Source organism: Balaenoptera physalus (assembly GCF_965194825.1).
Source record: "Balaenoptera physalus genome assembly, chromosome: 7".
NCBI lineage: Eukaryota > Metazoa > Chordata > Mammalia > Artiodactyla > Balaenopteridae > Balaenoptera > Balaenoptera physalus.
In genome coordinates, this window is record NC_138886.1 from 42,564,021 (window position 1) to 42,585,252 (window position 21,232).

Below are 21,232 nucleotides of genomic sequence, written 5' to 3' on the forward strand. Positions count from 1 at the left end.
CCTTTGGGAAGGCCTGTTTGCCGAAGGCCCACACCTCCCTAGCTCAGATCCACTCAGCTGTGTGCTCGTATGCTTGTTCTTAGGGTTGGGACTCCGCTGCCCCAGCCGCGCTGGCTAGTTCTTCGTCGGCTCATTTTGGCCTCCGCACAGGCCTAGGTGGGACGCCCACTTTCAAAAACGGAAAGAGAATGTTAAGGTTTGCCCCAAATATGCCGTAGGGCAGAATCCCTTCTCTTCTGACGTTATAGAACCCTGTTCAGTCCATTTGCTGTTTGAGGAATATTTACCTTTTCCTTCTTTCAGACCAGGGTAGCAGCTATCATATCTTTCTAGAGAGTTGCAAATATTTCAACTTTTTCTTTCATCTCTTCCAGATAGGAATCCTCTCTTATACCAGTTTATTCATCTTTAATATAAGGAGTCAGCCTCCCAGAAAGCTTCAAAGAAAGAAAAGTCCATTTAGCTAGAAGAAAATAGAGAAGGCTTTTTGTCAGTATTGCCTTCGGACCTGGGCAAGGGAACCCCTGTGTAATTATTCCCTGGGTTTAGGGGGGCAGGGTCTGCCCTTCCCCAGGCTGTGCCCCTCCCCACTGGGCTAGGTGTCTGCAGGCGGACCCGACTGCCCACCCAGAGTCCACACTGCCCACCGCACCCCAGACCCCCATTGAAATAGGGAATTCAAAGACCCCAAGCCTGCTCTGTGCAAGTAGGGGGAGCAGACCCCCTCCCTGAGGAGTGCCTAATGGGGCAGTTGTACTGGGGTTGTGGAAGAGCCTGGAAATGTGGGCTGAGGGCCTACAGGTGTGCCCAAGAGGCCTTCCTTCCTGGAGGAGAGGTGGAGCCTGGGTGGGGGTTCTGTCCATTGGCTGGGGCTGCCCTCTCATACCTGGCCCAGAACTCTGAGGGGTCTGAGAATTGTAATTGTACCTGGCATTCCAGGTTGTTAATAAAGCTTCATATGTCAACGAAGGAGGATTCTGTGACAGTCTGCTAGAGGATAGCAGTTTAAAGTAATTATGTGGGCCCTCATTGTCCTCTTGCCCGGGGGCCCCCCAGAGGTTAGGGGCGGGCCTGGCTTTAGCTGCATACTTTTTCTTTTCAAGGACAGGCTGAACCCTCTTTCATTGTGAAATACTCTGATCTGTGTCAGTGTGTGAAGTTCAGTGTCTGGAATATAACAGGAGCTTGACAAATGAAAATTAAGCAGTAAGCTGAGCCATTCTGCATTGGTGATAAGCCTGTTCCGAGTAAAATGCTTGGATTTACTCACGCTCAAACTAGGGTAGGAATGTTTGTAGGTATGTTTTCCCTGGAAGTTATACTTAATCCAGGTGATTAGAATCCTTCTTTGTACCCGCCAGACCCTTGCCCCTCTCAGCACTGCCTGACCTTCCAGGATCCCCCTTTTCATCGTGCCCAGCTGTGACTAGCACACCGTCTCACTGCTAGTCACTCAGAAACTGTTAGAAAGTTTCCATACCACATGGAATCGTCTACAGTCCCAAGGATGGACTTTGAAACCTCTGGTTTCTTTTACTCTGTAAGGGAGCAGGTCACACTTGGATTTCTTAAGATAGAGGAGGAGGAGGTGACGCCAAAGATAAAGGAATCAGGGAATGCTGTTTTGTCTAAAGTCTTGCAGTTTGAGTGAAGAAAAAAAAAAAACACCCGAGCCTTTATAATGGGTGCATTAGATGATCTGCTGCCTGGATACCTCAGGTGAAAACTCTGTTTTGCAAATGGGAATTGAGGATCCTGTGTGGAGCATGGAATGACCTGAAAGGCCACCAACTCTTTGACAAGGAAGCATGCTGTTGCAACTAAATGATTTGAGGATGTTTCCAAAGTGCATTCAGTGGGGCAGTATCCCGTCTGTGCTTAATAAAAGCATGGGTCAGTGTCCGCAGGGAAAGATAAAAATTGCTGTCTGTTTGGGGCTGGTATTCGCAAGATGTCAGCTTGGTGCTCTCTCAGTGGAAGGAGATGGGGGGAAATAAAGGAGACGGCTGAATTTAGTAGAAAGAAATTCCTTATAAGAACCCTCATGAGCACCACTCAGTATAGGAAGAAAGTGTCTGGACAATAGCAATTAAATGGCGAGAAATGTGATCTTTTATTGGTTTTTGGTGTGGAATGAGGCTTGGGAAAGTGTTGCTTGTTAATTGGGTTGAGGGTCTCCAGCAACTCTGATGGCTTAATTTTGGATGCAGACCTCATCTTGGAACTGTCTGGAAGGAATGTGTACTGGGGAATTGGTATTTAAGTTATGCTGGTATAGGGATTAAAACCTAGGTTCTTAGGCCCGACTGCCTGGGTTCAAACCCTGGCTCTACCCTTTCTTTTTTTAATTTTTAAAAAAATTTTTTAAAAAATTTATTTATTTATTTATGGCTGTGTTGGGTCTTTGTTTCTGTACGAGGGCTTTCTCTAGTTGCGGTGAGCGGGGGCCACTCTTCATCGCGGTGTGCGGGCCTCTCACTGTCGCAGCCTCTCGTTGCGGAGCACAGGCTCCAGACGTGCAGGCTCAGTGATTGTGGCTCACGGGCCTAGTTGCTCCACGGCATGTGGGATCTTCCCAGACCAGGGCTCGAACCCGTGTCCCCTGCATTGGCAGGCAGATTCTCAACCACTGCGCCACCAGGGAAGCCCTACCCTTTCTTAATTGTGGACTGACTTCTCTCGGCTCTGTCTGGCAGTTGTAAGTGTCAGCTAGCATCACACTGTTTTTGAGCATTTTTAGTCACCAGTGAGGTGTCATTTCCATTTTAGTTGACCACTTGTAGGTCTCTAGCACTTTGTGTAAGTTGTCCTGGTCGTGCTTTAACAAAAATGTTTCACCTTGAGTTCGCCTTACTGTTTTCTGAACCTTAAGCTGACTTTAAAATCGCTTATTCTCCTTAACACTAAAAAGTTGAAAAATCTGAGTCCCCCGAAGCTTTATTGCATTGGTTATAACAAAATTCCATTTTAGAACTCACTGTCATGTTCCTGGGCTGGAAGTCTATTAGAGGGAATGGCATAGACAGTATGGGTTTCTCGGTAGAAACTGACAGAATTTTCTTGCTTTGTGAGGAGGAGAAGGAGCGAAATGGTAAATATGCTCATGTTCCTTCCTCTTGGCTTTGTTCAGTCCAGAGTGCCAGGCACGGTACCCGATTTGTGCAGTGGTTCCTGTGTTCCGCCCCCATCGTTTTTGGAGCACTTTCTTCTGGCATAACTACATGCTCCAGGCTCACCTCGTACCACTCTTCCCAGTCCAGGAATAAGTAATTTCACTGCAGGGCCTTGATCACTTTTAGTAGAGAACTGCACCCTTTTTTCTAAGATGTTTAAGCCACTTGAAACAAAGATATCAAGTCCCCTAATTCAAATCAATCACCAGTATCTAAGCACCTGAAGAACCACATCTCTAAAGCACTGAGTCGGAGGATGAAAATTTTGAGGCTGTAATGCTGTGAGCAGATTTAAAATGGAAAAATCTACCAGTGAAGTTTGACGAAAAACAATGTAAAAAAAAAGACTTAGTCCTCAAAGGTTTTCTTTTTCGTAAAAGATAAAAAAAAAAAAAAAAAAAGATGGCTTCTAGTCTGTATCACCTTTTTATTTTCTTTTTTTCTGTGATACGTGAATCACAAGAGAAAAGTGTCCTTGTAAGAAACCCCATGTGTGGGGTTGCAGGGAGGGAGATGGCTGGATTGAGAAGACATACAGAGGGGTGTCAGCAAGTCAGTGTAGCCAAGCTATTGTGTTACTAAAGGCAGAGATTGAAATTCAGGCAAAAGAGGGACTTTATTGGAAGGATTCTTACCAGGGCATCTCATGAAATGAAAAGGATCAAATAGTAAAAAGCGGGAAAGCAAGTGCCAGGGCGTTCCTGGGGCCCTTCTCCACGGCCACCAACATGACTTGGCTCCATCCCCTTTGGAGCTCTAGAGCCTCCTGCGCCTTTCTTGTCTCTGTCCCCCGTGTGGGTGAGGGTGCGCTCCTGGATCAATCAGTTTTGTCTGGGAGACACACAGCACAGACGTGGCTTCGTCTGAATACAGGTGGCCTGGGGTCCGGCTCTCTGCAAGGGCGGCAGCCACTGCTGTAAACACTGCCCAAGGAATCAGAAGCGTACCAGCCGAAATCCCAGGGCTCTGAAAGTGGAAAGCACGGCAGGACCCTCTGCAGAGCCCTGCTTTCATTGCAGCACTTGGCTGCTGGGTAAATTAATGGCTTATCACATTGGGCAGGGTTCTTGGTTGCAGACCATTTAAGCCGAAGAATAATTTGTTGGCGGGGAAGCAGGAAGCTCATAGAATTGATAGGGATTGGAGAGCAGGCCAAACCAAAGGGCAGGATCCAAGGTAGTCTTGACATTGGGGTCAGATCAGACTGCCAAGCACGCAGCCAGAGACTCGTCACCCCGAGCTGAGGGTCGCTGAGGGTGCCCTGGATGCTTACCTCCACGTGAGAGCCGCAAATCATCTGTGACTGTCTCCTGCTGCTCTGTGTCACTTTTCAAAACCTCAGGCCATCTGATTGTGCCCAACTGCCAGAGAGCTGGGGGGAGAGGCAGGAAGGTGTAGTGGTGAGAGCATGCTCTCTGGAGCCAGCCTTTGTGAGTGTAAAATCTAGGCAAGAAATCGTTCCCATTGTGCTGCCAACCCCGTCTGGGCTCGGTTACAAGGTCACTGATGGAAGTAGCATGCAGTTCCCAGAAGGGTATGGAGATAGGAGAGTCAACAACATGAAGTCCCCACTGGTGCCCCTTCTCAGAGAGCAGGGACCGGATGTGTGGTCATAACTTAGAATCTTTTTTTTTTTTTTTTTTAATTTATTTATTTTTGTCTGCGTTGGGTCCTCGTTGCTGCGCACGGGCTTTCTCTAGTTGTGGCGAGCGGGGACCACTCCTTGCTGCGGTGCGTGGGCTCCTCACCGCTGCGGCCTCTCCCTTTGCAGAGCATGGGCTCTAGGCGTGTGGGCCTCAGCAGTTGTGGCTCGCGGGCTCAGTACTTGTGGTGCACGGGCCTAGTCGCTCCGCGGCATGTGGGATCTTCCCGGACCAGGGCTCGAACCCGTGTCCCCCGCATTGGCAGGCGGATTCTTAACCACTGCGCCACCAGGGAAGTCCCATAACTTAGACTTTGGAAGGGAACAGCACGTTAAGGCCCTGGAGACCTGAGTGGTTTGTTTTGTTTTGTTTTTGTTTTGGTGGACGTAGCCCCTGAGTAGTGGGTATATGACCATGAGCAAGACATTCCCTTTTGAACCCCAGGAGCCTCACCTGTAAAATGAAAGGCTTGGATCAGGCGACCTCTGAGGTCTTTTCCATTCTGTCATCAGCTGGTTTATACCAGTGGTTCTCAAAGTGTGTTCCCAGGACCAGCAGTGGCAGCCCGGGGAACTTGTTGGAAATACAGAGTCTCAGTCCCCGTCATGTCCTTCTGAACCAAATTCTGGAGTGGGGCCCGCAGGCTGTATGTTAATAAGGCTTCCAGGTGACCCTGATATACATAAGTTGGAGAACCTGTTTTATAGCATTAGCCTGCAGCTCAGGACTGGCCAGCCTCTGCTTGCTGCCCTAGGCTCTAAGGCAGATATCCTTCTCTTAACAGCAGATATCTAGGAGGCCCCTGGGATCAACCTGCCTAGCGGATGCTCTATTTCTTGAAGTTGAAGCCGTCTTTCCCTCTCCAACTTGATGAAGGGTCTTCAGAGTGTGAGCTGGGTAATCTGTAGCGATTGTTTAGCCTTTGTCCTCAGGTGCCGGGTTGCTGGGCAAAGAGGAAGAGCAGGCACGCGTGCATGTATGTCTTACCTTGGCAAGAGTCCTTACAAAAGCAACAGTGTGTGCATTTGCGTGGACCCTTGCACTTTGATGTACAACTCCAAAAGTTGCGCTCCTGTAGATTGCAATGGTTTTATGGCCAATAACCATTAAGTAGTTACCTTTCCATTCTGGACAAAGTGGGGCGGAGGAAACATATTTTAGCGTGAGCCACCATGCATCAGTCTGCTCTTTGAAAGTTCACCCTCTATGGAACATTGGCTGGTATTTCCATCCAAAGGGTAATATTCCTGGTTCTCAAGTTTTGTTTTCTTTCCTACGTAACTGATACATTCTCATGTTTTGTACTTTTTTAATGAATGAGAGGAAAAGAGAACATTTATCTATATTATTTTGTTTGAAAGGCATCTTTTGTATGGTCAGTCAGTTGTCAGTGACCCACAGATGGATTAACTCTGCCACTGCTGTCTTGAACCTGCCATGAATAGCACCTTCATTTTGAGTAACTCATCCCCAGGATGTTTTTCTGTTGCTCAGCTACTATGTAATTGGGAAATATAAGCTAATTGTATTACTAAACAAAAGGAGATAAATGGAGGTGATAAATCATTTGCAGAATCATCATCTAATGTACCTAGCAGTCTAAATCCTATTTGTTCAGGTCAATGCCACTCAAAAAGTAGTTGTGGGTCCCGGGCCAGTGTGCATGTAAGACAAGTACAGAAATCAAGAATAAGCATCTAGAAACTTTTATAGCAATTTAACATTGCTGTGGCATCAGAGGGTATTTTTATTGTATTTCATTGATGTAACAGTCTGCAACTGAATGGGAAAATTTAAAAACTGGTCCCTTAACCACAGAGTTTGAGAAACACAAGTGCAAACTTTTATGGATGGGGTAGCAAAGGTCCAGAGGACTGGAGAGACTCAGCAGATGTCACAGGGCTTGTAGGCCGTAGCTAACTGACAGTAAGCCATAGTGAGGAGTCCAGTCTCTTAGTTGCCAGCCCATTCTTTCATTAAGTCACCGAGTCTTCATATTGAATTTCATTTCTAAGGCAACATCCATTCTAAGATATGCCATTGATTTGAAAACAGATTTTCATTTACAACACTGTAGGAAATATACACATCAATGCAAAGGCATCTTGACCTTGAGAATGTTAATTTGTGTGGCAATAAATCTTGAAATCAAGGATATAAGGTTGTTTTTCTCCTCTTTTCCCTCTAATAGTACACATTTAAAACAAAGCAAAACTGTCCCAATTATTGACAAAGAATTCAATTTCGTAAAACTGATTAAGTGCTGAAATTAGATTGGAAAAGAAGCCTCTGTTATATTGCCATCAGCCCACTGAGTTCAAGTAATCTTATTCCATGAAACTCTAAAAAGAGTCGCTTCCTAGATTAGGGGGCCTTTTATATATAAAGAAGTTTAAGAAGAAAATTAGAGCAACAAAATGTTGTGAGAGCACTGATAAATGCTACTGTTTGCTCCAGTGTCTGAATAATTTTGGATGGGCCACATCCAGGCAATTGGTTGAGTCTAGGAAGAGTTTCACATGAGACCTTGAACTCTATGGCGGCTTTGTTCACCACTGAACCCACAATGTTGAGCACAGAGCCTAGCTTAAACACTGGTTGAATAAATATGTGTTTCTCTGTCTCTATAGTAGTTTCCATGAAATACCAGATGAGTAGTGTGAATTTCTTACAGGAGCTGGTCGTCTCTGTTGTTTGGGGCACTGTAGGAACATTCATGGAAGGAAGACAAACCTGGTTTGGGCCTTGAAGAAAGGCAAATTAGAAAATTCCAGAATTGGTTTGTTTTTTACGTGTATAAGATCTGGGCTAATTACTCATTTTGAATGTGCTTATACCTGGATTAGTGGTGTCAGAATAAGAAAATTGAGCTTGGCTCCTAGAAGTGAAATGATATTTGGAAAAATATATTCTTTGTACTTCTTTCCTAGTAATGGTACTTGATAAGATTTTGATATGTAAACAGAACTATAGTTGAGACATTTGCTAATTGTTCTTCGCTATTGCTTTATTCTGAAATAATTTGAAAAAAAATCATAGTTCATCTCGGTCTTTATGTAATTTTTGTAAACATCTAGTAGTTCTGTCTGTATTTAAGAGTTAGACTTCATGATTTTGGAGACCCATCTCACACTTAATTTTACGAATATGAAATTTGGAAGCTCTAAAAGAATCAGTCATTACAATGACTTAAATCCTCTGAAGCTTAAGACCTAGTTTGATGTGTTAAGAGCCACACCATAACCTGAGCAAATTTCATAGGAAAATGACCTCTTTCTGTGCAGCTGGCAGAAGTAAGCATCTGATACTACGCTAAGTGGGGATATTTGAAGTGGCAAGACATTATGTGCTTCACATGTAAATATGTTGTGTTTGTTGATATAAATCTTTGTAATTGGTATTATTTAAAACAGTGGTCTTCAGATTTTGTAATTTTGAGTTTGTTTTTAAAAATTTGGGAAAGTAAACAAAATGGGATTATCCATTTGAAAAATTTACCAAGTGAGAATGTTAAAAATATTTTAGTATATTCCTCTAAAAAGCAATTTAAAAAGTGATATTAGACACATTTAACAACTCCTTTCTTAACATGTCCAAAATGGAACACATTGAACCAACTTGAAGGGTCTTCACTTTACCTCTCCCTGATTCATGCGTTTCCACCTATCTTTCTTATCTCAACAAATGGTACCCCTGACCACCCGGGTGCTCAAACCAGAATCCAGAGAGTCTTTCTTGATCTTTCTTCTACTACACCTAACACTAGAAATGTAATAATAATAATAAAACATTAACATGTGTACATCCCATCATCATTCTGGGCACTTGAAATGAATGATCTCATTTATTTCTCTCTGTGCTTGGAGGTGCAGTGACTGTTGTCCTCCCCATTCTACAGATGAGGAAACTGAGGCTCCAAAGCAAGGTTCACCAGCCAGGGTAGAACCAGGGTTCGAACCCAGAGAGTCTGACTCCAGAGCCCTGGTTCTGAATCATGGTCCTGTTTCTGTCTCCCAGAACCAACATCTCACCCAAATCTACTACAAGAGGCCAAATCTCCACTGTGCCCGCTTCTTGCCATTGTATTTACCCCAACTCTTGTCTGGATTACTTCATCCTCTACTGCTCCCTAGCCCGGAGTCCGTTCTCCACAACGCAGCCAGAGTGACCTTTTAAAAATGTAAATTGGATTCTTGTTTTCCTGCTCAAAACCTTTCTATGTCTTCCCATTGTCTTTGGATGCAAATCTAAAATCTATGCGCGGCCCGTGAGACCTTCTACCCATCCCCTGCCACCCCTCTGCCATTATTCCCTGTGATCACTCACTTCTGGCTGTAGAGCCTCCTTTTAGGACCTTTGGTGGGCCAGATGCTTCCTTTTTAGATGTCTGCACATGCCAATCATCTGCCTTCAACATGAGTCCTTACTAGTCTTCTAGCTAACTGCTACTCATTTTCAGAAGGCATCTTAAATATCCCTTCCTCCTGGAAGCCTTCACTGACTCCCTGATCCAAAATAAGTCCCCCCAGAATATCCTCCCATAGCCTATTCTATATTTCTTTTCTAAAATAGTAGTCATCATGGTTTGAAACTCTATTTCTAATATGGTACTCTTCATCTTCCCCGCTAGACTCTATATCTGCTGAGTGTAGGGATTATTAGAACCAGTGAGTCCTCAAGATCTTATATAGTGCCTGCTTCTTCCAGAAACATTTGCTGAATGAAAAAATGTATTGCCATTTAGTATCAATATAATTGCATAAATGAAAGGATATTTTAACTTCAAATAGTGGAAAGGGCTTATTCTTTTTTTTTTTTTTTAAATAAAGCCCTTTTTTTTTTTTAATTTTATTTATTTATTTATGGCTGTGTTGGGTATTCGTTTCTGTGCGAGGGCTTTCTCTAATTGTGGCAGGCGGGGGCCACTCTTCATCGCGGTGCGCGGGCCTCTCACTATCGCGGCCTCTCTTGTTGCGGAGCACAGGCTCCAGACGCGCAGGCTCAGCAATTGTGGCTCACGGGCCCAGTTGCTCCGCGGCATGTGGGATCCTCCCGGACCAGGGCTCGAACCCGTGTCCCCCGCATCCGCAGGCAGACTCTCAACCACTGCGCCACCAGGGAAGCCCGGAAAGGGCTTATTCTTAATAGACGATACTTTAAATTGAATAAATATACATTTATGACTATTTGTCCATACTAAACTTTCACTTTTGGACTAATGAAAACTTCGTTACATACTGACACTGGATTGTGGGCTGATGTTCTGGAACCAAGGATTTATTGCATGCATCTTATTTGTTTCCTAAGTTTTCATATTTTTTTATGCACAAAAGTGAATACCCTGAATATTTAAAAAATTTTTTTAACTTAAAGAGTGACATATTTGTAGCAAAGACTGCTAGCAGTCTCCTGAATATCTTCTTTCCTCCTTCTGTAATAAGGTAATATCTTGACACATGACCCGGAGGTAAAGACTATATTTCTCAGTTTGCCTGCTGCTAGGTGTGTGGTCATTTGACTAAGTTTATAGCCCATGGGATGTAAACTGTAGTCATATAGGCGATTTCTGAGTTGTGACCTTAAAAGGAAAGGGGCCTCCTTCCCTTCTAGAGAAGAATGCTGATTTGGTGGTAGCAGTTAGAGCAACCATCTTTTCCCCATAAGATGGAAGTTGGGTGTTGAGGATGAAAAAGCAACAAGGTAGAAAAGGCCTGTATCCCTGATACTATGAAGGTGCCATACTAGCCCTGAGCTAGGAATGATGGGGGGACCCTTTTTCAATAGCAGCTAAACTGGTATCCTAGCTAATAAAATATTATACATTCTGTTTTGCACTCAGCTTTTTAACTCCCAATATATCTGGGGGTTCTTTCCCAATCATATGGATTTGCATCCAAAGGCAGAAAAGTCAGAATGTAATATGTTTGGGGGAGGGGTGTCTAATATCCAACATGATGAGGATCTTGGCTGGTTGGAAGTCAATACCATATCCGGGTCTCTCATTCTCCGGACATTCTAGTGATATATGGCATACTTGTATTTTCTGCAGTTGACTTTTCAGATATTTGATAGGGGCTTTTTTTTGTGAGCAAATAAACATTTGAAGCTGCCTGTTTTACTTGATATTGAGTTTGTCAAGGTTGAGAAATGTAAAAGCCTAGTTTTCCTAAGCCTTCAATGTCCATTTTAATTTTTAAAAACCTCATAATTTTTTAATAAAAATAACTATGCCTTTCACTTAATTCTTTTTTTTAATAATGAATGAGAACCATTGGTAAATATTACCAGTGCTTTAGTTTTTTAAAAAAAATTAATTAATTAATTAATTAATTTTTGGCTGTGTTGGGTCTTCGTTTCTGTGCGAGGGCTTTCTCTAGTTGCGGCGAGTGGGGGCCACTCTTCATCGTGGTGCGCGGGCCTCTCACTACTGCGGCCTCTCTTGTTGTGGAGCACAGGCTCCAGACACGCAGGCTCAGTAGTTGTGGCTCACGGGCCTAGTTGCTCCGCGGCATGTGGGATCTTCCCAGACCAGGGCTCGAACCTGTGTCCCCTGCATTGGCAGGCAGATTCTCAACCACTGCGCCACCAGGGAAGCCCCACTTAATTATTTGATTAGTTTTTAATTTACTACTAAGTTAACTCTACTTATTAATTCAGTGAAGTAAATAATTAAATTTCCCTTAAACACTTAAAAACCTATTAACACATTTAAAAATCTTGAGTGTCCTCAAATATATCAACGCCCTGACAAAGCTGGCAAGAAAAAGCTAAGCATTTAAGTGACTCCAGTAATCTCATAAACCTGAAGTTATAGATTAAATTAATCTTATTCTTTTAAACAGTCAAATACTGTCTCTAAATGTAATAAAATACTATTTCTAAGTGTAATCAAGTCAAATAATTATCTATACTATTAACTCCTGTAAATTAATCACAACTCTAATATTCAGATTACTTTGTATCAGATTAAATGCTTTAACTAACAGCATCAAAAAAATTCAGTGCTGCTCATGATTATTATACCTATTCTTAAATTTAACTTGAGTATTATTACCGTATATTTGATTCGTTTCTTTTTTTTTCTCTTTTTAAATTTATTTAATTTATTTTATTTTTGGCTGCCTTGGGTCTTTGCTGCTGTTTGCGGGCTTTTCCCCGGTTGAGGTGAGCAGGGGCTACTCTTTGTTGCGGTGCGCAGGCCTCTCATTGCGGTGGCCTCCCTTCTTGGGGAGCACGGTCTCCAGGCACGTGGGCTTCAGTAGTTGTGGCATGGGGACTCAGCAGTTGTGGCTCATGGGCTCTAGAGCGCAGGCTCAGTAGCTCAGCGGTTGCGGCGCACGGGCTTAGCCGCTCTGCCTCACGTGGAATCCTCCTGGACCAGGGCCCAAACCGTGTCCCCTGCATTGGCAGGCAGATTCTTAACCACTGTGCCACCAGGGAAGCCCTTGATTTGTTTCTTATTCCTTCCCCTTTTGTTGTTGTTTGTTTATTTATTTATTTATGGCTCTGTTGGGTCTTTGTTTCTGTGCGAGGGCTTTCTCTAGTTGCGGCAAGTGTTGCGGCAAGTGGGGGCCACTCTTCATCGCGGTGCGCGGGCCTCTCACTATCGCGGCCTCTCTTGTTGCGGAGCACAGGCTCCAGACGCGCAGGCTCAGTAAATGTGGCTCACGGGCCTAGTTGCTCTGCGGCATGTGGGATCCTCCCAGACCCGGGCTCGAACCCGTGTCCCCTGCATTGGCAGGCAGACTCCCAACCACTGCACCACCAGGGAAGCCCTATCACTGAACTTTTTAAAAAAATAATTAATTAATTAGTTTATTTATTTATTTTGCTGCATTGGGTCTTGCGGCATGTGGGATCTTTCATTTCCGCTCATGGGCTCTTTGTTGCAGTGTGCTGATTTCTCTGTAGTTTTGGCGTGTGGGTTTTCTCTTCTCTAGTTCTGGCGTGCAGGCTGCAGGGCGCGTGGGCTCTGTAGTTTGCGGCACACGGGCTCTCTAGTTGAGGCGTGCAAGCTCAGTAGTTGTGGTGAGCGGGCTTAGCTGACCCGCAGCATGTGGGATCTTAGTTTCCCCACCAGGGATCGAACCTGCATCCCCTGCATTGGAAGGCAGATTCTTTACCACTGGACCACCAGGGAAGTCCCTACTGTCACTGAACTTTAAAGAAGAAAAACTTAGATCTCAGATTCAGGAGATGAGAGCTATCAGTTTGTTTCTTAAAGCTTGTCTCTATTCTGCTTTTGATATTCTGTGTTTGAACATATCTTATCAGTCTAATATTGTTTATACGTTTCTTTCCTTTCAATGGAAACATTAAGCTATTTAAGAATGAGTTAATTCACCCTATTTCATCCTGTTCTTTAAATATAAAGCCCTTGTCACAAACCATAAGCCTACCCAAAACTCTACCAACTGTAAGCCTTCAAAGCAAGTGTTTGGGTTTAAATGCTTCTTCTTGGTCTAAAATGTCTAAAAGTTGACTGAATCACCACCCCATGTAATATCTTCTCTCTGCCTTTGTATTTGTCACTGTGGAATTGCAGACTGACTACAGGTAGCTGATGGGTGAGGAACCTGCTGGAACTTTCCCTGACCATTTTCAAATTACCGTTCATTTAGGGTAATGAGGAAGTCTTTTCTGCCTTGCCTCAGTTAATTTGTGTCTGTGTTTGAGGATAGACTGGTGGAAGAAATGAGGAGGCGGCTTTGGTTTATTTGACATAAGCTCATCAGGATAAGATTGGACACTAAAGGTAGCGACTATCAATTAGGCATGGCCCCAGTGAAGCCAGTTTGTGTGTACACATACACACACACACACAAATACACACACACCACCACCACCACAACTATCACCAGAGAATTTGAACTTACAAGGCAATCTGAATTTGCCCTTAGGAGAATTAAACCAGTTCTGTCTACAATGTAATTAGATCTTGGTGCAAACCAGAAAATGGCCAGAAAACTTATTATCCAACAAAAGTATATTCATTTGTTTAAAGTGTTCATTTTGAGCATCTAAAATCTGTTGAAAGTCATCTTGCTCTTTAAGGAGAATCATGCTGGTCAAAACCGAAAGGGTTTTATTTTTAATTATTATGATTCACAAAACTCAAAGAATACCTTAATTTATATTATGACATCTGGTAGAGCAATAATTAGAAATATTATTTCTGATTTGTATTTTTTCCAGAATTCTAAACAGTTCCTTATTTCATTTGATAATCACCTGTTTAATGAATTGCTTTTCCCTTTAATACTTTTCAACTTTTGACTACCTGAAAAAGCTGGTTGTTGTCTAAACGCTTGTGGATAATTGCCAGAAATCTTTGGTGTAGGTCCCAGAATGGCTTCTATTTTGCAATGTGACCTTGGGCAAGTCATAAAGGGGTAGAGGCTCCTCAATGGTAAAATGAAGAGGCTGGATTCAGCAGCTCTGAGTTTCTGTGGTAACTCTTCAGCTTTAGTGGAAGTGTTACCTTGATCACTCGGGGCAGAAAGTGTGTGTGTGTGTGTGTGTGTGTGTGTGTGTGTGTGTGTGTGTGTGTGTGTGTTTAGTGCCTGCCTCCAGCATAACTGAGGAAATAGTAGCTGGTTGCTGTTTGCCTGGGTGACAAGTGACAGAAATAGAATTCTTCATATTCCTTTGTTCTCTGTGTTTGAATTTTCAAGTAACATGAGACTTCACCTGTGCGTTAATCTCAGGATATCAGAACAGGTTTGTCAGGGACAGAAATGTATTGAATTGGTAATCTAACTGGAACTTCTGATTGTAGAAATATCTGTTGACATAAAAATGACTCCTGGTGGGGGGTAGGTGAAATGGGTCCAAAGGTATAAACTTCCAGGCATAAGATAAATAAGTCATGGGGATGTAGTGTACAAAATAAATAAACAAGTAAATAAATTCAAATGACTCCTGAACTAACACTATTTGTCATTAGCCAAAAACTTTCTAGCCTTCAATTTACTATAAAGCATATGAACATTTAATAATAATAATGGCAGTAAACTTATATAACACTGTTTATATGTCAAAAATGATTATAAGGGTTTTATATCTGTGAATTCGTTTCATCCTTACAAGTTATTGAAGCATGCAGTATACTTTTTCCATTTTACTGATGAGGAAACTGAGGGTAAAGAATGATTAAATGAGTTTCCCAAAGTCACTCACTACTAGATGTGAAGCTGGGATTTGATTGACCAGGCAGTTTGATTCCAGGGGTTCCTTACTTTTCTTATGGCTCTTCTCTCCTGCTCCTGAATCACCCTAAAGAATCACCTGAAGAATCACTGTAGGACACCCATGGTTGGACTAGGCAGTGGAAGGAAGTCGGAGTGGAGGCAGAGGTTTGGCACGCGATTCTGGGTCTTCCGTTACAGTGCAGTGGAGACTTTGGGCAAGTCATCTAATCTCGCCAGTGGTCTGTAATGGAATAGAATGTGAATTGCAAATGTGAGCCACACATGTATCAATAATTTACAATTTTCAAGTAGTCACATTTTTTTAAAAGTAAAAAACAGGCGAAATTAATTTTACTAATATATATGTATTATATATATATATTTTGTTGTTTAATCTAATATGCCAAAATATAGTCATTCAACATGTAGCCGATAAAATGTATCAATAAGATATCTTACATTTTTTTTTCATATTAAATCTTTGAAACCTGGTGTATATTTTACACTTACAGCACATCTCAATTTAGATTATCCACATATTAAGTGTTCAATGACCCCATATGGCTAGTGGCTACCATATGGGGTCATTGAACGCTTAATATGTGCATAATATTAGACAGCACAGCTCTGAACCCTTGGGAGCTCCTGTAAAATGAGACCATGGTGATGGATGATCACTAAAACCTCTGCTCTGAAATTCTAGGAATCTATGATGAGAAACACCTGTACCACTTAAGCTGCTTACTGTGAGATGACTTGTTTCTTCCCTGCTTAAATAGCATGGAGAATGCATTCTAACATAGAGAATTTTTTTCACTGTTGAATTCTTAAGACTCACAAAGGCAATGTAACTTCAAGATAGTGTATACATACCAAAGAGGGATTTTCAGAAAGTAACTGTGCTTTAGTGGGTAAAAAAAAAAATACTAAAAGTCAATTATTGATATTTTCCCCACAAATGTCTGGAAGTTTGCTGTCAACCAGGTCCTGTTCCAGGCCTCTGGGACTGAGAAGAGAACAATTTGAATCCTCTGCCCTCTTGGTGCTTACACCGTAGTGAGACAGTAAATAGATACGTAGGACGGTTTTAAGTTAGGCAAGTACCATGAAGAAAAATAAAGCAGAATGAGGGGTTAGAGAGTGGAGACCTGGGGGATCAGTGGGTCTAGTTTTGAAAGGAAGACTTCTCTGAGGAGGTGACCGTTGAGGGGAGGTTGGGTTGAGAGATGGGACAATCTGCATGAAGACCCAGAGAACAGGGACCAGGGAGTGACAGAGTGTTCTAGGCGGGGGAGACAGCCTGAGGTGGAAATGGGCTCAGCGGGTTGGAGGCAGAGCTGAAGGCACTGAGCTGAGTGAGAGAGGATGACAGGAAGCATGACTGGGCAGCAGCGTTTTGGATTTCAATTTACGTGCTGTGAGAGGCCCGGGGAGAGCAGCGGTTAGCAGAGAGAGAGGTGATTTGATTGTCTTTTTAAAAAGAACACTTGGACTTCTGGACAGAGAGTAGACTGTATTTGGTAAGAGTAGAAGCAGGAGGACCAATCAGGAATCTATGCAATTGTTGAGGTGATCTGTCCTGGTGACTTGCCTGGCATAGGAGAGATGGAGGTTGACGGAATTGGTTAGATTTCGTATGTGTGTTGAAGGTAGAGTTGATTGGAAGTGTTAATCAATGGCCCAGGGGTATCCAAGGACAGAATCGGATGATCCCTGGGCTTTTGGCTTGACCGACCCAGCCAGTGGCAATGCCATTTACTGAGGTGGCAGAGAGTACAGGGAAGATGGGTTTGGCAGCAGGGAGGGGGACAGGGAATCAATAGTTTTGGTTGTAGACATTTTCAGAGTGATGTCTACATATGAATGTAGACATCAGGATTAAAATTGAGGCTAGAGAGATTTATCCTCTTCACCTTAGATATTTGGAGAGAGGACTTTGCTGTGACACAGAGAGCTGGAAGTAGAGTTATTGTTTCATCTGGGCACTGACTCTAATTTTTTTCCCAGGATAAGGATGAGGCCTTGATGATGCTTAGCTCTGGATAGTGATATACGTGACAGGGCCAGGGATCATGACTTAGATAAAGAAGTATTTTCCTTTTATTGCTGCAGGTCTTGGTTCTGTGCTTGGGAAAGAGCTGTAACCAGCAATAATAATCAGATGCTGAGCCTGCACACCGGTACAAGGTGTTAAATATTGAAATATTCCTGTACCAATTGGTAAATAGCCATTAGCCTGAGTGCTCAGTCCTCTTGATGTTGTCAACCTAGCCATCAGGGCCTCACCTCTGGAATATTCCACATCTCCCTGTACTTAGCAACTAATAAGTAATGCCTCACACAGAGATTAGCTTCCTTGGCTCCATTCCAGCCACTAGAGTGGACCAGCATCTGTTCTGATTGGTCAGCGCCCATGCCACGCCATAAGCATTGTTAAATATTTTGAGTATAACTTATGGTTCTACCCCTGGGTAAGCCATGACCAAGCCATGTGAAGTTAGGAAGAGTCACCTTCATGGACCAGTCTCTTGCAAATAATTCAGGATGTTGATGTCCTTGATCTCTTGCATGAATTATGTTTCCATTCTACATGACTATTCCACGAACACTGCACAACACATTTTACAGTAACCATTGTCTGGGTTGACAAGGCCTGACATGCTTTACTTACATCCCAGCATGAATACTACAGATGGGCACTCCCCGTCTTGTCTTACCCTGTGGCCAAGAACTATGAGATTTCAGACAGACCCTTTAATCCTTTATTTCACATTTATACCATAAACCAAACTTATCTTGGTTCCAAGACCAGGAGAAGAAATATCTGAGTTACTACACTGAAACAAGAGAAGATCTTGCTCTCTCCTTTTGACTCCACGTTATCTTTTATACTTTGAGCTCTCTCTGATTAAAAAATGAAAACAAAAGCAAAACTGATGATTCTGTTGTACTTTGAGGGCTTGCATGCAAAATGAAGCCTTAGATATGATAAAATCCTTCACTCATAATTTAAATAAATATATATACACACATATGTAAAAATGGTATATATAATGTGCAATAATTTTTATATATAATTTATATATAATAATATATAATTTTACATCATTTTCAACCACCAACATTGAGTTTGGGGGTGTTCTGAGTACAGACTGTGCATGACCGATAAACAGGTTGGTGAAGGGACTTGGGTTGAGGGAGAGTGTGGACAGCTCCTTCTTGGTCATCCTGCTCTGACGGAGGGTCCCGTCTCCTTAGAGAGGGGACACAGACATGGAGTGATCTACAGCTGGATGAAGCACATGCTGAGGGCTTGGTGAAGGAAGAGCCAAAAGTGCTGTTTCCTGAGGGCTGGGCTTGGGAAAGTTTTCCTGGAGGTAAGAGAACTGATCAGGACCTTGCCATGTCAGTGGTACTTAAAATAAGGAGACAAAGAGAGAAGGCACTTGCCATATCTAGACCATAAATAAGTGTGTCTTAAGATTGATTTCCCTTTAATGGCTTAAAAACCATTCTCTCCAGACATCCCGATTAACTTGGGATAATTTCTGAGAAGTGCTGGGAGAGTTCTCTAAAAGTTGATGGCTAATTTGGAGACTGATGGACTCAAGCGGCCATCACATTTCTTACTGGGTCAAGGTTCAACGATGGTGCTCCAGTCACATTTGTTTCAGCCACAAATCCATTTGCCTTTATTCCACAGACAGTAGAGAACTTTCTCTGTGCCAAGAACTGTGGGTACAGAGAAGAGTAAGATTGACAAATATAAGTGGATTTTTGGTTAAATTAGACTTTTAACCCCCCACCCTCCCGGTCTTTCCAAGTTTATGACCATTTAGGAGGCAAGCTGGCTTCCGCTGCTTTAAATGCTTTTGGCATTTACAGTAAATTATGATTGTGGGAGTATTTGCGATCTACCACCGCCGGCTCTTTCTTTGAGGACAAGACGTTTTTTACTAGGTCAGCCAGTAGTTTTCCCTGGGAGCATCTAGGCAGTGGATGATGCCGAGAGAATGCTAAAGAAGCAAGGCAGGCCAAGTTGATGGTATAATGCAGAACTGAAGTGGGGAAGAGGAAAGACAGAGAAAAGCCATGGGCTGTATGGCAGGGGGCTTTTTGGGAGGGAGATTTCAGTTTAGGAGAATTTCAGAGAACATTTTCTGTGTGGAAGATATTCAGAGGAACAGTGATGAGAGAACATTTTGAAAATTAACAATATACCTCCCCTTTGGTACTTTATAAATGTTGAGAAAGAACTGGAAAATGAAACAGGTGTTAGTTGCCTCACTGTGTTTATGTGAATGTGATACAATGTCAAAGCTGAGCTGCCTCGGGCCCCAGGACTTATTGAGGAAATACACTGAAAACACAAAGACATGGGCCTCTGACCCAGATGTCCCAAGAACTGAGGACCCAGAGTAGTTTGGGTGACCCCTGTGTGACAGTGACAATGAGATGGATGGGACATATGTCTCATTTTGGTCATTGGAATGTGGGTGGATGTGCTGCGCACTATTTCCGTGTATTAATTGGGACATTAGGAGATAATTTTTTTAAAGTCATTAAAGGGAAATCCATCTTAAGGGAGATTTATTTACAGTTTTCTCTCTTTTTCTGCTTAGGCGAGTATCACCTATTTGGCAGTAGTAAATCTGGCCCATAAAAAAAACCTCCCATTCACAATCCTCTTTATTTCCTGTGGTCATCTTTGAAGCCATTAGTTGCAGAACGTATGGCTACGAGATAAACAGTGCCTTGTGACCTGAGTTACCACTTAGAGGAAAGCTGCTCAACCATGAGCACGTGCGTTAGACTTTGTATGCATGAGTAAAAACTAAATTTCATTGTGTCAAGTCACTGAGATTATGGGATTTTTTGTTTGTTTGTTTGTTACTGCAACAGAGCCTAGCCTACTGTGACTAATACACTCTGTTTCCAAGCAGGAAGTACAGCAGTAACCTCTCTGCTACTCTCACTGACTAACCACTCTACTAGCTGCTGTTTCTTTCCACACACTGTGGGAGAAACAGCTGCTAGCCCTAGTGAATATATTCCTCTCATCTTCAGTGTGTTTTACAACAGGATTAAACTATTAACGATGCTGCTTTGGCAACCAGAAAGGGAGATAAAGTATTGGGAACAATTTAGTGGCAAATCATCAGCACATACCAAATTACGGTAGAATTTTCCTGAAGCCAGTTCAGATTCTACAAGTTTAGCTTATGAATGAGCGAGTCTTTGTCTTCCTTTCTTTTGCCCTGTGTCTTCGTATTTGTTTGCATTTTAGATTTTGGTATTTGCTTTTTAGTTTTATTTATTTATTTCCCATTTTGCCTGGTTTCTGACTCAAAGAACATGAGAGTCCTTGTAGAGGTATTTGGGAGATATGGACGGTGTTTGGAGCTACCTACCATCCCAGGTTGGTAGGAATGATGTCTGGAACAGGATCTTGGGGGAAGACCTTTTCCATGGTTGTCTCACTTTGATTACCTGCCAGTCATGGTCTTTTGGTGAAGATTTTGATTTTGGTTCTTGAATGAGTATGATCTTACTTTTTCTTTCCTGTCAGAGGCAAATTGGTAGACTGTGGAAGAACTCAGTTTTTGGTGTCTATACTCCAATTGTCACTTACTGTCTATATGACCCTTAATGAGTAACTTGATTTTTTAGGACTCTATTTACTTTCTTATTTGTAAAATTTAAAAAAATATATATATTTAGCATAGCTTCTGGTTTATTATGTCCATTAAATAATAACTCTTTTGTTGATACTATTATCAGTGAGAATATTACCTGTTGTTTCCTCTCTAGCTTTTTCTTATGTAGATGTTTTTTAAGTTGTAGCCTCGATCGTAGGTCTTCGTATTTTGCATTTTGGGGGCACGTGAAGTTTAGAAACTTCCAGATTATGAGAGCATTCTGAGTAGATTTGTGTCCACAATGGCAGCTCACTGTAGAAATTTAAAGGATAAATGCTGTTTGGATTACTCAAAATAGTCTTTTCCATTTTTAACTTCAGCAGCAGGCTGTGGTGGGTACATCAAGAAGGACAAGTTACTAAAATCCACCAATTGCAGAAAAATGAGTTATAATTTTCATTGCCTTGGCTGTGCTTCCTTCTTTTTCTCTGGAGATCACGTGTGTGTGCAAGAGAGGGGCTGGAAAGGGGGCAGTACAAAGGAGGACCATTAAAGCCAAGGGAGATTCATTGTCCGAAATCTGTTTT

At 42.5% G+C, this 21,232-nt stretch overlaps 1 protein-coding gene across 1 annotated transcript in view; it reads left to right on the top strand.

Annotated features, from left to right (window-relative positions):
- Positions 1-21,232, top strand: part of GNA14 (G protein subunit alpha 14) — a 194,801-nt gene that overhangs the window by 2,213 nt on the left and 171,356 nt on the right. The gene's annotated exons all lie outside the window — the stretch shown is intronic.